Source organism: Silurus aristotelis (genome assembly GCF_946808225.1).
Source record: "Silurus aristotelis genome assembly, chromosome: 18".
Lineage (NCBI taxonomy): Eukaryota > Metazoa > Chordata > Actinopteri > Siluriformes > Siluridae > Silurus > Silurus aristotelis.
The window spans coordinates 13,088,278-13,102,486 of NC_139591.1; the positions used below are offsets into that span (position 1 = coordinate 13,088,278).

The 14,209-nt window shown below is 37.0% G+C and overlaps 1 protein-coding gene across 3 annotated transcripts in view; it reads left to right on the forward strand.

Moving 5' to 3' along the window:
• The window catches only part of LOC310741478 (ras-related protein Rab-3C-like), a 34,363-nt gene that overhangs the window by 7,982 nt on the left and 12,172 nt on the right, over positions 1-14,209 (forward strand). The window lies entirely within an intron of this gene.

Genomic DNA, 14,209 nt, shown 5'->3' on the forward strand with positions numbered 1-14,209 from the left:
GCAATGACTGCTTTTATTCATAGGGAAATGTATTTAGCTACTTTTTATGGGGCATGTCCTAAAGCATGGGTGTCAAACTCTGGCCCGCGTAATTATATTTAAGGTAATTATATTTGGCCCGCGAGACAATACCAAATTACTACTAGAGCTGGCCCGCCGGTATTATACAGCGCATTCACCGCTAATACTACGAATCCCATAATGCTCTGCTGTCTTCCCATAATGCTCTGCTGTTTTCGCGCGCCAATCAGGACAGGACCCAGAAACGCTCTCTCCTCTGTGACAGTAGTCATGATGAACATCTTCGCTCGATACTGAGGATTTCTTCAGCTCAGAGCTTGAGCCCAGACATTGATGAACTAGCATCCAAGAAGAGATGCCAGGTATCTGGCTTGGGCACATCAGATTAGACCAGTGTGCAATAATTAACGTTTTCTTTATGCACTTTTTCTTGCTACAAGGCATGGGTTTGAATGGTTGATTGATTTATTATAATTTTATTTGTAAAATTAATAGCCAGTGGAAAAAGTTTATTTTGGTATTTAAATCAGAAGGCTGCAAATAGAAAAGAGGCATACAATTTTTTATTTAAATTGTATTTATTTAATAAATGAATGCCATTGATGTGTTTTTTCATTTGAAATTCGATTTTGCATGTCTCCACTATTAAATTATATATTGTATGGTAATAAGCGATGCTTGTTCCATATTCAATGTTAAAGCAAAACTTGTTTGGGTCCATATTAAAAGGTTAATTTGTTTAATGTTGGCCCGCAACTTTGTTCAGGTTTTACATTTTGGCTCACTGGGTATTTGAGTTTGAGTTTACTGAGTAAACTTTCAATAAATACTGAGTTTGGCCCGCGATTTCGTCCCAGTTTTTAATTTTGGCCCACTGTGAATTTGAGTTTGACACCCCTGTCCTAAAGCTACAGGTTTCATTTTGTTAGTGTAAATGGTCTAATGACAAAAAAAAAGATGTAAAAAAAAATAAAATAAATAAAAATAGCACATATTTATTGACTTCACACATTTTGTTGTTTTCTGAATAGCAAGCAACAGCATGTGAATTTTACATGGTCTAATAATGAGTGGTAAATTAAACATTTCTGACACATCTGCTACATCAAGCAGTTTTTTCCCTCTATTTTCCCCCCAATTTGGTCACCTGCCAAGTCCCGCTACCAATCAGGGAGGGTGAGAGCTAACCCATGCTTTTCTCCAAGACATAGTTCAAACTTTTTTTTATTATTCAGTAATACATCACAAATTGTGCTGATTTGTTTGATATTTTGCTTAGCATTCTTGATCATAGATTAACATCAAATTACTATTGACTAATGGCATGTAATTTATCAATTAAAAGATCTTTAAATACCTGGTTAAATCAAATTAGTACTGGGAATGCAAATATAATTATGAAAAAGTAGGTGCTGAAATTTGTTCAGCAGTATACTACAATACCAAATATCCTTCTGATATTGAGCACTGCTACTAGATCAATTTTGCAGTTATTCTTCTCACATTGCAGCAGATGTTAGTGACTCATTTTAACACGTTCTGCAGAGTTCTATTGATTTAGGTATTTAAGAAAGAGAAATGTGTCACTCTGAGACCTTTCAATATGTATTTTTTATCGTAAAAAGCTTTATGAACAGTGTGTTTCTGACTCAGTTTCATACTTCATCCTTTCGGCCAGATGTGTGTATTGTCATATCATTTTTGAGAAAACAGCTGCTCCATGTCTTTTTTCCCCAGAAAATCAAGCACACATTTGGCTTAATTTGTACTAAAATAATGTTTATAGATGTTCATTCATTTGGCAATACCCAGTTTAATTTTCTCTTGTCTTAGTAGGACATCATTTGCAGGCCATCTGGATCTGACATGTAAGAAAATGCCTTCTAACTACAATACAAATTGTTAAATTATGAGTACTAGTCACTGTATGTGGCTTGCGTTTAGACATTGTGTTGTAGATGCAGCAAAAAAATTTATTTAATTTAATTAACTTAATTATGATGTAATGGCCATAATCCATTTGTTATTAATATGCTAGATAAATGTGAGATCATGTGATTAATGTGAGATTGTGTGATTAAAAAGATGACAAATACTTTCCAGTGTTTTCCCATGTTTAGCCAATTCATCCCAGCATGCCATTTGCAATCATTCTGCTTTTTTTTTTGCAATATGCAGATACTTTTCTTATGTAGGTTTTTCATCTGTCTGACATGTGCGTTCTGGTGCTGTTTGTGTCTTGCTTTCACTGTTAGAGAAATAGTATAATTTTCCCCCCCAAAAAAATCCATATTTAAATGTTCAATGTCCTATGCTCTATTTTAGCATGGAGAGTGTCTGTCAGCAGCAATATGACATAATATTAAAACAAGAGACACTTTACATTCCCTTACACAAACAAGCACAGTGGCAGTTTTAATGAAGTATAACTAATAAAATGGCACACATTGGCACAAATAAACATTTAACAAGAATTATTTATTTATTGATATATACGTAGACCATATGCTATTTTATGATGCATTGATTTCATTACTGCGAGGTAAAATAGTGTTTTGTTCATTTAATGTCCTGAAGTAAATTTTTTCTGTCAAGATGAGCAATGTTTTTGATTAACATAACATGTACATAACATTTATGCATACAATATTGACCATGAATTGCATTCCATAGTTTTTCAAATGTAGTCAAAGTGACACTGTCAAGTCAAGTCAAGTCAAGTCAAGTTTATTTGTATAGCGCTTTTCACAACAGACATTGTCTCAAAGCAGCTTTACAGAAAACAGTGAAGGTGAATGGTGTGCGTTTGTCCCTGATGAGCAGCCGTGGCGACAGTGGCAAGGAAAAACTCCCTTAGATGATATGAGGAAGAAACCTTGAGAGGAACCAGACTCAAAGGGGAACCCATCCTCATATGGGTGACATCAAAAGTTTGGTCATAAATCTTTCAACACTGTATGGAATGGAATGGAATGGCTAACTGTATGAAATGTATGGAAAACCTGAGATGAGCCACTTGACTTTGATTTTAGATCAAGATGCATTAGTTAAATAAATTATAGCCAATGTACAAGATGTTACAAGCAACATTTCAGTCACAAAAGCTATTCATTTGCCTGTGTTTCAGTAGGAACCGTGACTAAAGTGACATCTGCATTTACAGATTGAAGTCTGCAAGTAATTCCCACAGTGCTTGAGTACATTAGTGTGATATGTAAGTAGAAAAGAAAACACGAGGCACTGGTCTACAGTAATATGAAACACGTGACGTGGAGAGATGAGTCACTTTTCACCATATTCTTATGTAGCGCATGTGTGGCATACGCCAAGAGATGACACATTTCTCTCATAGCAACATCACTGAACTGAAGAGTCACTGAACAGTCTGTTGAGCATGAAGATGGTGTAGATCATACACTGGTCACCTAATCATATGCTAGTCACCAGCTTTCTCAATCCAACTGCCCCACCTAAAAAAATGAATTTACCTAACCTTGTGCTTGAGGCACTGCTGCTACTAATGACCTAACTATTCATCTCGAGCTATTTTTACTCTGTCTCCTTCAACTTCAAGGCCTACTGAGAGAAATTGATTTGGTACAGAGGGTGAGAGAGGGTGGAATGGAGTAAAAGCTGAGCTTGGCAAATTGTTTTCTGTCATTTTTTCTTTATGCCTTTTATAGAGATTTCAGTCTGTTTTTTTCTTTTCTTTTTAATAAAATGAGCTTGGATATTTTAAACACTTTTAAACAATATCATTTTTAACTACAGCAAATATAATGTATCATTAAATTCGGTTTTTATTTCTGTCACACAATCCTATAGTGGAATTTAGGAACAGATTTTATAGTTCTCAACTTTTAAGAAATATGATTCTTTTGACCTTTCTAGAACAGTGCAAATTGCACACGATATTAGCAGGTTGGTCTTCAGGCTTTCATAGTTATTACAATAGATTAAGTGATTTAGTAAAACTAAATCAAACTATGATTTGTAATTTTAAGCGTTAAGTGTTCTTGTTTTATCCATCATGAAATGTTTCTATTTTGTGTGGTTTATTATAGAATCACACGGACACATATGCTTGATGTAGACATAAATGTGTCAGTATGATTACATATTCCTTAGAGAGATATATAAGAGTTAAGGAGAGGGTCAATAGGTTCAGTGTTTTGTAAGTTTCAATAAATCTTTTCATCACAGGAGAGTGTTCAGGTTTTATATGATTCAGTTTTTTTTCTGTTTCTTAAATACTGTTGTCACAATTCCATTTATAAGCTAAAACAAAATAAGGCCACGTATTTAGAGGGGTTCCCTTCAAAGTAGACTTGTCCTAGCCATGGCTTCTCCAGTCCAATACAATGTGTAGATAATTATATAAGTACAATGTATTGACCTCCTTATAGCTTCTTGCTGTCTGTTCTCATTCTGCAGCCCAGATGTTTTTGCTCTGTTGTCTTTGGCTTCTTCATAACCTTATAACAGAAGCATTTAGAGCTATGCATTATTTGTCACCAACGTTCTTGTAGAATTCATTCTGAGTGTTGGTATATTAACATGCAAGGGGCAGTTACAGTATCTTACTATAGTATATTATAGTATATAATACTATAAAAGGACAATACTATAAAAATAAAACTTTATATTTTAGTGTAGTCAATGTGCAGCTTGTATAATAGTATTAATTTACTGTCCTTTAAAAATAACTTAACATACAGCCATTATTGTTAATATAACTGGCAACAAAAGTGAGTACACCCTAAGTAAACATGTAAAAAGTGTCCAAATTGTTATCTAGCACTGCCTTAATGCTCTTGGGCATTGAATTCACCAGTCTTCTTGTAGCCTGGGCCATCATTGTGAACAATTCTAATTCTTAAATACTCAGAGAGTCTTTGCCCTGAGGTGCCATGTTGAACATCCAGTGGTAATTGTAGCTGCTCTAATACAAGATACACAAATTTGTATAGTTCTGTAAAGCAGACAAAAACATCAACATGATGAATAGGACATGTGGCTTTGCATGGTTAAATGATGTACAGCTATTATCACTTTGAGTTTACTCACTTTTGTTGCCAGCTATAATGACATCTTGTGTAAACTGTATATCAGCCGTCTAAACATGTTCACACGTGTTTGACTAAGCCAATCACAATAGGAAATATCCTATCAAAAGTGTTTTTAATCTATTTCACTCTTTTTCACTTTATTTGTGGCAAATGTACAGCGTATATTGTGACCGAAGCACCAGCTGCTTCTTTTGATATTTTTACTGCAATTTTTAGCAGTGACCTATAATTCTACCCTTTCCTTTTTTTCATTGCTGTGATGTGCTCAAATAGCAGCTCTCTGTGTTGTTCCATATCCATGTCCCTGAAGAACTGTCCATGGTGCTGCTCTGCTCTGTTCTCACTAGGTTTTACTACAGCAGCTCACAAATGATCTAAATGTTTTGCTATGTTATTATTAGTAGTACAGAGCTGCTTTTATGCCACTCTTCTGAGCAGACATTGCAGCTACCTTTAAATCAGGAGGCTGAAAGACTCTGATTTGATCATTAAAAAGATTTCCTTGTTTTACCCTTCCTGTGCTCTGTTCCCAAGATATAGATGCAAAGGAAGCTTCAGCTTGTCACAGTGATGTACACTTATATTGTCTGAGTATAATTTATTGGCCCAATGAAAGCATAAAGGGTAAAGGGATCAATAAAACCACATGGGAGTAGGGGGGTGGGGGATGGATGAAGGCTTGGGTTGGCATCAGGCGCATAAATCTCATGGATATAGTGCAAGCTGACTAGGTCTCTTAGGCTAAGGGCCACAAATGAATTAACTCTGCTTTTATTACTGTAATTAATGCATCGCATTAACATCATACAGGAAATGAATATCGCATGTGTCTTCCAGTAATGCTTTTCTTTTTCTTACAAAGCTGAAATTGAGAGAATCCACCATCTGTTCTATGAACAATACAGGAGCAGAACAAATAAATTATATTTTCCATACTACCTTTACTGGGTATATACAATATAATTTGTCAATCCTAACCTCGTCTATGCATGGCATAATTTTAGCATTTTATATATATATATATATATATATATATATATATATATATATATATATATATATATATATATATATATATATATATAAAGTTCATAGTCCAATAATGTAATCACTGAAAGTCACACATCTTTTGCTTTTATAAGACACTGCTGAAATGAATAAACTAAGAGCCAATAGAGGGGTGGGAACCGGTTTGGACTAGTTAGTTCTAAAAATGTTAATGCTAAAGAATACAAAGATATTCTAGATAATTGTGTGCCATCAATTTAGTGAAGAACCACACAAGGGGGTGTCAGTCAACTGTAAGCATACGTTTTGCCATATAGTGTATCATTTACAGCAACTTATTTATACTATTATTAAAAACTAAAGCCATACTATGATTTAATCCTTTTAGCAATCACTTGACAGTGGGAAATACTGTCAAGCTCTTATGCACAATGGAGGCCTGTCTGGTGAATATATTTCTTAGCATATTTTAATTAAACACATACTTTACATTTTATTAGAATTGTAAGCATGGATCTTGCCAGCATTCAAATATAAAATGTTAATGTGATGTCAGCAGGAATTAAGGCTTTCCAGAAACAGCAGACATTCAAAGACCTGTTAGAAACAATTGCTCAGAGCTCCACTTGTTATTCTTGCAGAGATACAGAAGTGCAATCACTTGATCACCAATCACTATCACACATTCACTAATGGAGCTGGTGTGAGGTCTGTGTGCCTGTGTATGTCTGTGAACACTGTGTGTGTGTGTGTGTGTGTGTGTGTGTGTGTGTGTGTGTGTGTGTGTGTGTGTGTGTGTGTGTGTGTGTGTGTGTGTGTGTGTAATCAGGCTGTCAGTTTGAGATAAGGGAGTACTCCTCTCTGGCTTTGCAGAGAAAATTGTTACTTTGCCATGGTCTGCTGCATCCTATAGGGTACTGTGAGTAGTCAGACAGCAAGCTGTTTTAAAAGCATTTTACCTTAATCTTTAGACCTGTTCATTTATTTTAGTCAATTGTCACCTCATCCATACAGACTATATAGCAAAATCTATGTGGATGCCTGACCATAACAGCAGGATCTTTCCCAAACTATAGCCACTATATATCCACAAACTATTTTGTGTTGGAAGCCTCCAATTTTATATGATTTGTTTGTATGCAAAATCTTTCCCTCGAACTGCGGGGCCTACACATGTTCCAGCATGACAATGCTCCTGTGCATAACCTATAAATATACAGTTTAATAGAGTTGGTTTAAAAAAAAAACAACAACCTCACAGAACACCTCTGGGGTGAATTGAAACAGGCTTGACAGACATCAATGGTGAACCACTTTCCACTTAGGGGAATGAGGTTTCATATTATCCAACACTGGGGCTAAAAAGAAAGTGACAGTGTTTAGGCTATTGTATTTTGCGACTAAGAACAGTGCAGCTGAATATATTTGCAGCGGAAAGTGGCTGTCCTTTATTTATCACCTGATTTAAAACCCCGGTCTCAGAAAGGGGTTATTTATTCAAATATAATTAGCAGTTTCTCTTTCTGTCAGCATGTTTATATTTAGGATTTCACCTAGATAATATTATAGCAGGGAGAGGTGGTCAGAGAGAGAGCATACTTGAACGTAAGAAGAGAAGTGTTGGGATGCATCAATATTGATACTGTTATTGGTTTTTGGCACAGGTAGGCATGAAAAAATAGTATTGATAAGTATTTTATAATTAAAGATCAAAACAAAGCAGTCTGTTGCCAGTCATTGAGCTTATAGAGCATAAATGGTAGGCGTGCTCATAAAAAAGGAGCTCAAAGCCTTATATTTGTAGGCACACAGGAAAATTGTGTGCTACACAGCTGGCTATGCTGTTCTGTTATACAGTAGGCTATGTGGGAATGATAAGCTCATTTTTAAGTCCAGTCAGTGTGACATAAATAGCACCAGCAGGTGACATTTTAAATTTAGCCTCAGTGAACAGTGACCATATGGCACTACTTTACTGCTTCAGGTCAGTAATTTGGTCTGTGAGCAGATTACATTTGCTATCAAAGAGAAATAAGTGCTCAGTCATATTTATCCTGCTGCTTTAAAGATTTTGCTCTGCTCACACAAAAACTGTATGCACTCCAAACTGTGCTTTTCTCAAGCAAATCTGTGCACCTTTGTTCAAGTTCATCTTGTTTGTTTGCTAACTTGATGCGCTTTCATAACTTTTTTTTTACCTGGACAGCACAGATATTTACAGCAACATGTCAACCAATCTGAATGGATTAAAACATTTTACCAGTTAAATACTTTTTTCCTATTGGACAGGAAAAAATGAAACCACAGCTTTTCCTACCATGACCCCATACAAAGCCCATAATATATACATAACCAATCTATATAGTATATAAAAAATTTGTTAAATAATTTGAGATTTTATAAGAAACATATGCAGTACTGATGATGCATTGGTTTGTATGATAAACCATTTTTCACTCACATCATCCTCCAGCTGGGATCTGATTACCGCTGCGGGGTAAATAAACAATTTGTTTTATACTATTTTAATAAATAACAGCATATTACCAGCGGCACACTTCTTCTCTAGGATGTTGTCTAGCTATCTAATATATTTTCCAGCCAATGAACTATCATTGCATAGTACTGACAGAACATTTATTGGATAAGTTCATAATTGATTGATATTATTTTATTTAGACATTTTAATGTATATGCAGAAATATTAGTTCAGGTACCTGGGATCAACAAAGCAAAGTAATGGAGAGTGTGTTAGAGAAGTAAAGAAAAGAGTGCAGGCAGGGTGGAGTGGGTGGAGAAGAGTGACAGAAGCGATTTGTGATAGAAGAGTATCTGCAAGAGTGAAAGGAACAGTTTATAGGACTGTGGTGAGGCCTGCGATGTTGTATGGTTTAGAGACAGTGGCATTGAGTAAAAGACAGAAGGTGGAGCTGGAGGTAGCAGAGCAGAAGATGCTGAGATTTTTATTGGAAGTGACGAGGATGGACAGGAATAGAAAAGAGTTTATTAGAGGGACCGCACATGTACTGTAGGACGTTTTGGAGACAAAATGAGAGAGGCCCGATTGAGATGGTTTGGACATGTGTACAGGAGGGCCATGGGGTACATTGGTAGGTGAATGCTAAGGATGGAGCCACCAGAAGGGAGGAAAAGAGGAAGACTAAGGAGGAGGATTTTTATGGATGTGGTGAGGGAAAACATGCAGGTAGTTGGTTTGAAAGAGGCAGATGTAGAGGACAGAAGAGTATGGAGACGGATGATCCGCTGTGGCGACCCCTAATAGGAGTAGCCGAAAGAAAAAGAAGAAGAAGAAGAAGAAGAAGAATGTTTATGCAGAAATAATCTAAATAATAATTAAAAAGTGCATACATTAGACATTTTTATACAGTGTTAAACCTTTTTATCAAGTACCGTATTTTTTGGACTATAAGCCACTACTTTTTTCCTACATTTTGAACCCCGCAGCTTAAACAAGGAACGGCTAATTTATGAATTTTTCCTGGGTTTTTCCCGGTTTCACAAACTTCAAGCCAAAAAACTAAGCCCCATAACATTAGACCAATGAAATTTCAGAACGGAAACGAAAAAACGCACCTCACCTGTGTTCTGAGCTGCATGGCTTCAGGAGAAATATTTTTTTTTTAAACGCACGACGATGCCAAAAGATAATCTCCCAAGAGAAATAGTTGTGAAAGGAAGGAGGAAGACAGTGAACAATGACTTACTTGGTCGGCTACTGTTTAGATACAAGCCGTTGTAACGCGTTGAGTCTGGGTGAAGGGAGAGCTTGCTAACTCCAGTTGCAACAGAAATCATATAAGCACAGACAGGTTTCCAAAACTCGTGCTTTTTTATTTTTCTTGGCAACAGCGTTACCGGTTAGTCAAAGAAACTTAGACAAAATCCTCGTTTAGAACACACACAATAATACTGGAAAAATGCAGTGGCATGCTATTCCCAAAATACCGCTATGCTCCTAAAGAAAGCGCAAAATATTTCACCCGTTACACCGTGTTTAACGTGTCTTTCGTTAAAGCCTGTGTAAAGTACACTAGTGTAGACGGCTTATAGACAGGTGTGGCTTATTTATGTTAAAAATAAAAATATTTGTAAAATTCAGTGGGTGCGTCTTATATATGGGTGCGCTTTATAGTCTGGAAATTACCATAAACCATAAACGAAGAACACCTCATTCAGAGTTTTGACACCATATCTAAAAACACAATTTAAATACAGTATATATGGGTACAACAACTGTTTTGATAAACAGTCCCAGGTCAAATAACCATTCTGTCCTGAAAGAGCAATTGTTTCCAAAGTGTCCCTGGTGTTTATCTGGCACATTTGTGTTGATGTCACAGGAAATGTTTCATTCTAATGACTATTTCCTGCAGATAAGGTTGGAGGCAAGCAAGACTGCAGAGAAGAATAGTTCACCACCATTCCTGTGTCAGCTAAATCTTTGCTAAATCTTTCACTGCAATTTTTTTATGCTAGTTATTGTTTAATTCTTGTATCTAAAACTGTAATGATTGGTCTGTTAAATCCCTAAAAATCCCTTAAATCCCAGATCTTTCGATTCCACAGGCTTTTCAAGCCAGTTCTTTTTTTTGTTGATCTGTTTGTCTGTATTGGCGACATACCGAGGCAAATAATTTCGTCTCTCATATCCGCTTCACCTCTTTATGACCAGCTCTTTTAGTAGTTCCTGTTGCTATGCCCAATCTCCATGGTAACACAGATGGGGTTTCTACGTCTTTTAAACCTTCTGTCTGTGTGCAAACGGTGGGAAGGATACTCAGTCCAATTCAAATGTCCTTATATATATGCTGTTTGTTCATTAATTCATTCATTTGCATTCATTTTGCATCACTTTGCAGTGATTTTAATGCAGTTCCCTTGCAGCCTGAGCACACTGAGCAGTTTATTAATGCACAGGACAAAACAGAGCCGCATGTCATCGTAATGTTAAATAGAATAGGTTTTACTGGACATGTGTTTATTTTTAAGATTACAGCCAAGAGTGAATGCAAAAGTTTGAGCTGTTTTTGCAGATAACGTGTTTGTCATTCAATGCACATTTGATAGATTAATAGTGATGCTTCATCTCTTTTTCCATGTTCAATATAATGCAACTGTGCTATATTTCAGAGCTCTGTGTGTTGGGTAATACCAGATTCCAATCTGAAAGTGACATCCTCATTGTAACCAGGCCAATATTTTCGAAACAGGTTGTGTCTGAACGTGTAAGAAGTGTCACCTCAGCCAAGATTTCACACATTCGTGACCTAACATATGGATTGGACTGAAAACTGTATTAAACAAATTCAAACATGTTCACTCTGATATTGCTCTTTCATTTTCATTATACTCTCACCTGTCACATTTAGTTACATTATCTTGACACTAGGGTAGACGATTCTGGACCATGTTGACATAACTGCATCATGTACATGCTGTAGACATTCGGCCCTTTTTACCACATCTCAAAAATTCCTCTATTGAATGTAGATATGGCGACTTTGTAGGTTGAAGCCGAAGACTCTTTGTCATGTTCGTGGAACCAGTTTGAGGTGACTTTGTGAAATGACATTGTTACTATGCTCTGAGTAACCATTAGGAGATGGGTAAATTCAATTCAATTCAATTCATTTTTATTTGTATAGCGCTTTTAACAATGAACATTGTCTCAAAGCAGCTTTACACAGATAATGCGGTGATTAAAAATGAATATGTTCTTTATGAGTAAGTTTGTCCCTGATGAGCAAGCCGGTGGCGACTGGCGACTGTGGCAAGGAAAAACTCCCCGAGATGGCATAAGGAAGAAACCTTGAGAGGAACCAGACTCAAGAGGGAACCCATCCTCATCTGGGTTACACCGAATGTCCATTTGTGGCGAGTATACAATGTTGCGGGGTGCAGTGATGATGATCAAAAGCGAAGTGTATTTCTGAGTCAGTGTAGGAGACATCAACTACAGTTGACATCAACTACAGTCCAGGAGGTTGACATCAACTACAGTCCAATCCAGGCAGGCCTGGATGAAGTGGGAAGATCCACGGGGGGGAGAGGGGCAGGAACAGTGGTCACTGGAGCCTCAGGAGCATGTTTAACTCGACCGAGAGAGAGAGAGAGAGAGAGAAGAGGGTGACAGGAAGAGAAGGATATGGATTATTAAGTGTACCTATTGTTGCATGAGAGTTAAAGTCACTGTGCAGTTTGGACTCCGGCAAGACTCGCTATAGCAGCATAACTAAAAGGGAGAACCAGAAGGCAACACAGACATGAGGGATCTCTGGGATAAGAGACGACCCACCACACCACCATCAACAAACCTGAGTGAACACGTGAATGTGAGGGGACGACAGCGTACAAATATCCCGGTTCACCAAACACTCTATATCAATGTTCCCTGCAGATCTGAGCCTTTACCTGAGAAAAAATCTACTGATTAAAGGCTTGACTGAATAAATATGTTTTCAACCTCGACTTGAACACTAAGACTGTGTCTGAGTCCCGAACACTGGTTGGAAGGCTGTTCCATAACTGCGGGGCTTTATAAGAGAAAGATCTGCCCCCTGCTGTAATCTTCATTATTGGAGGAACCAACAGATAGCCAGCACCTTTTGATCTAAGTAGGCGTGGAGGATCATACTGGTACAGAAGTTCACTCAGATACGGTGGTGCGAGACCATTAAGTGCTTTATATGTCAGTAGTAGAATTTTATAATCAATGCGAGATTTGATTGGGAGCCAGTGTAGACTGATTAATACAGGGGTGATGTGGTCATATTTCCTAGATCTAGTGAGGACTCTTGCTGCTGCATTCTGAACTAACTGAAGCTTATTTATGCACCTACTCGCACACCCAGACAGTAAAGCGTTACAGTAGTCTAATCTAGAAGTAACAAAAGCATGAACTAGTTTTTCTGCATCCTGTAACGACATCATATTTCTAATTTTAGCAATATTTCTAAGGTGAAAGAAGGCAATCCTGGTAATATTATTCACGTGAGCCTCAAAGGAAAGACTCGAGTCAATAATCACACCAAGGTCTTTGACAGCCGTACACGCTGAAACAGAAACACCATCCAGAGATGTTAGGTAATCGGAAAGTTTGCTTCTAGCTGCATGTGGTCCTAGTAAAAGTACTTCCGTCTTATCTGTGTTTAGCAGAAGAAAGTTATCGAGCATCCACTGTCTAATGTCCTTTACACATTTTTCAACATTGTTAAGCTGATCTCTCTCATCTGGCTTTGCTGAAATATATAGCTGTGTATCATCAGCATAGCAATGGAATCTAATACCATGTTTATGAATAATTTCTCCAAGAGGCAGCATATATAAAGAGAAAAGCAGAGGGCCTAAGACAGATCCTTGAGGAACACCAAACTTTACCTCATAGAGTGTGGAGAACTCACCATTAACATCAACAAACTGATAGCGATCAGTCAAATAAGACCTGAGCCAAGAGAGAGCCGTTCCCTTTATTCCAACAACGTTCTCAAGTCTAGCAAGTAGTATAGTGTGATCAATGGTGTCAAAAGCTGCACTAAGGTAGAGCAAAACAAGTAAGGAGACAAAACCCTGATTAGAGGCCAATAACAGGTCATTTACCACCTTAACTAGCGCCGTCTCTGTGCTATGATGAGGCCGAAATCCTGACTGATACATTTCAAAAATATTATTCATAAGTAGGTGTGAGCATATCTGCTGTGCTACAACCTTTTCCAAAATTTTGGCTATGAAGGGGAGATTTGATATTGGTCTGTAGTTGGACAGCTGACATGGGTCAAGGTCAGGTTTCTTAATTAGGGGGTGGATAACTGCCAGTTTGAAGGATTTTGGTACAAAACCAGTGCTAATGGAAGAGTTTATTATTTTTAAAACAGGTTCAATTACCTCTGGAATGATCTGTTTAAAGAAACTTGTAGGCAAGGGATCGAGAATGCAGGTTGATGATTTTGATGAGGAAATTAATGAAATTAAGTCATTCTCGTGAATAGGAGATTATTATGACCATTCATGAAGTTATGACCATGAATCATACACATGATCATTAGCAATAAATAATCACATATGCTGTAGAATTTAGTTAAACTAGTAATCTG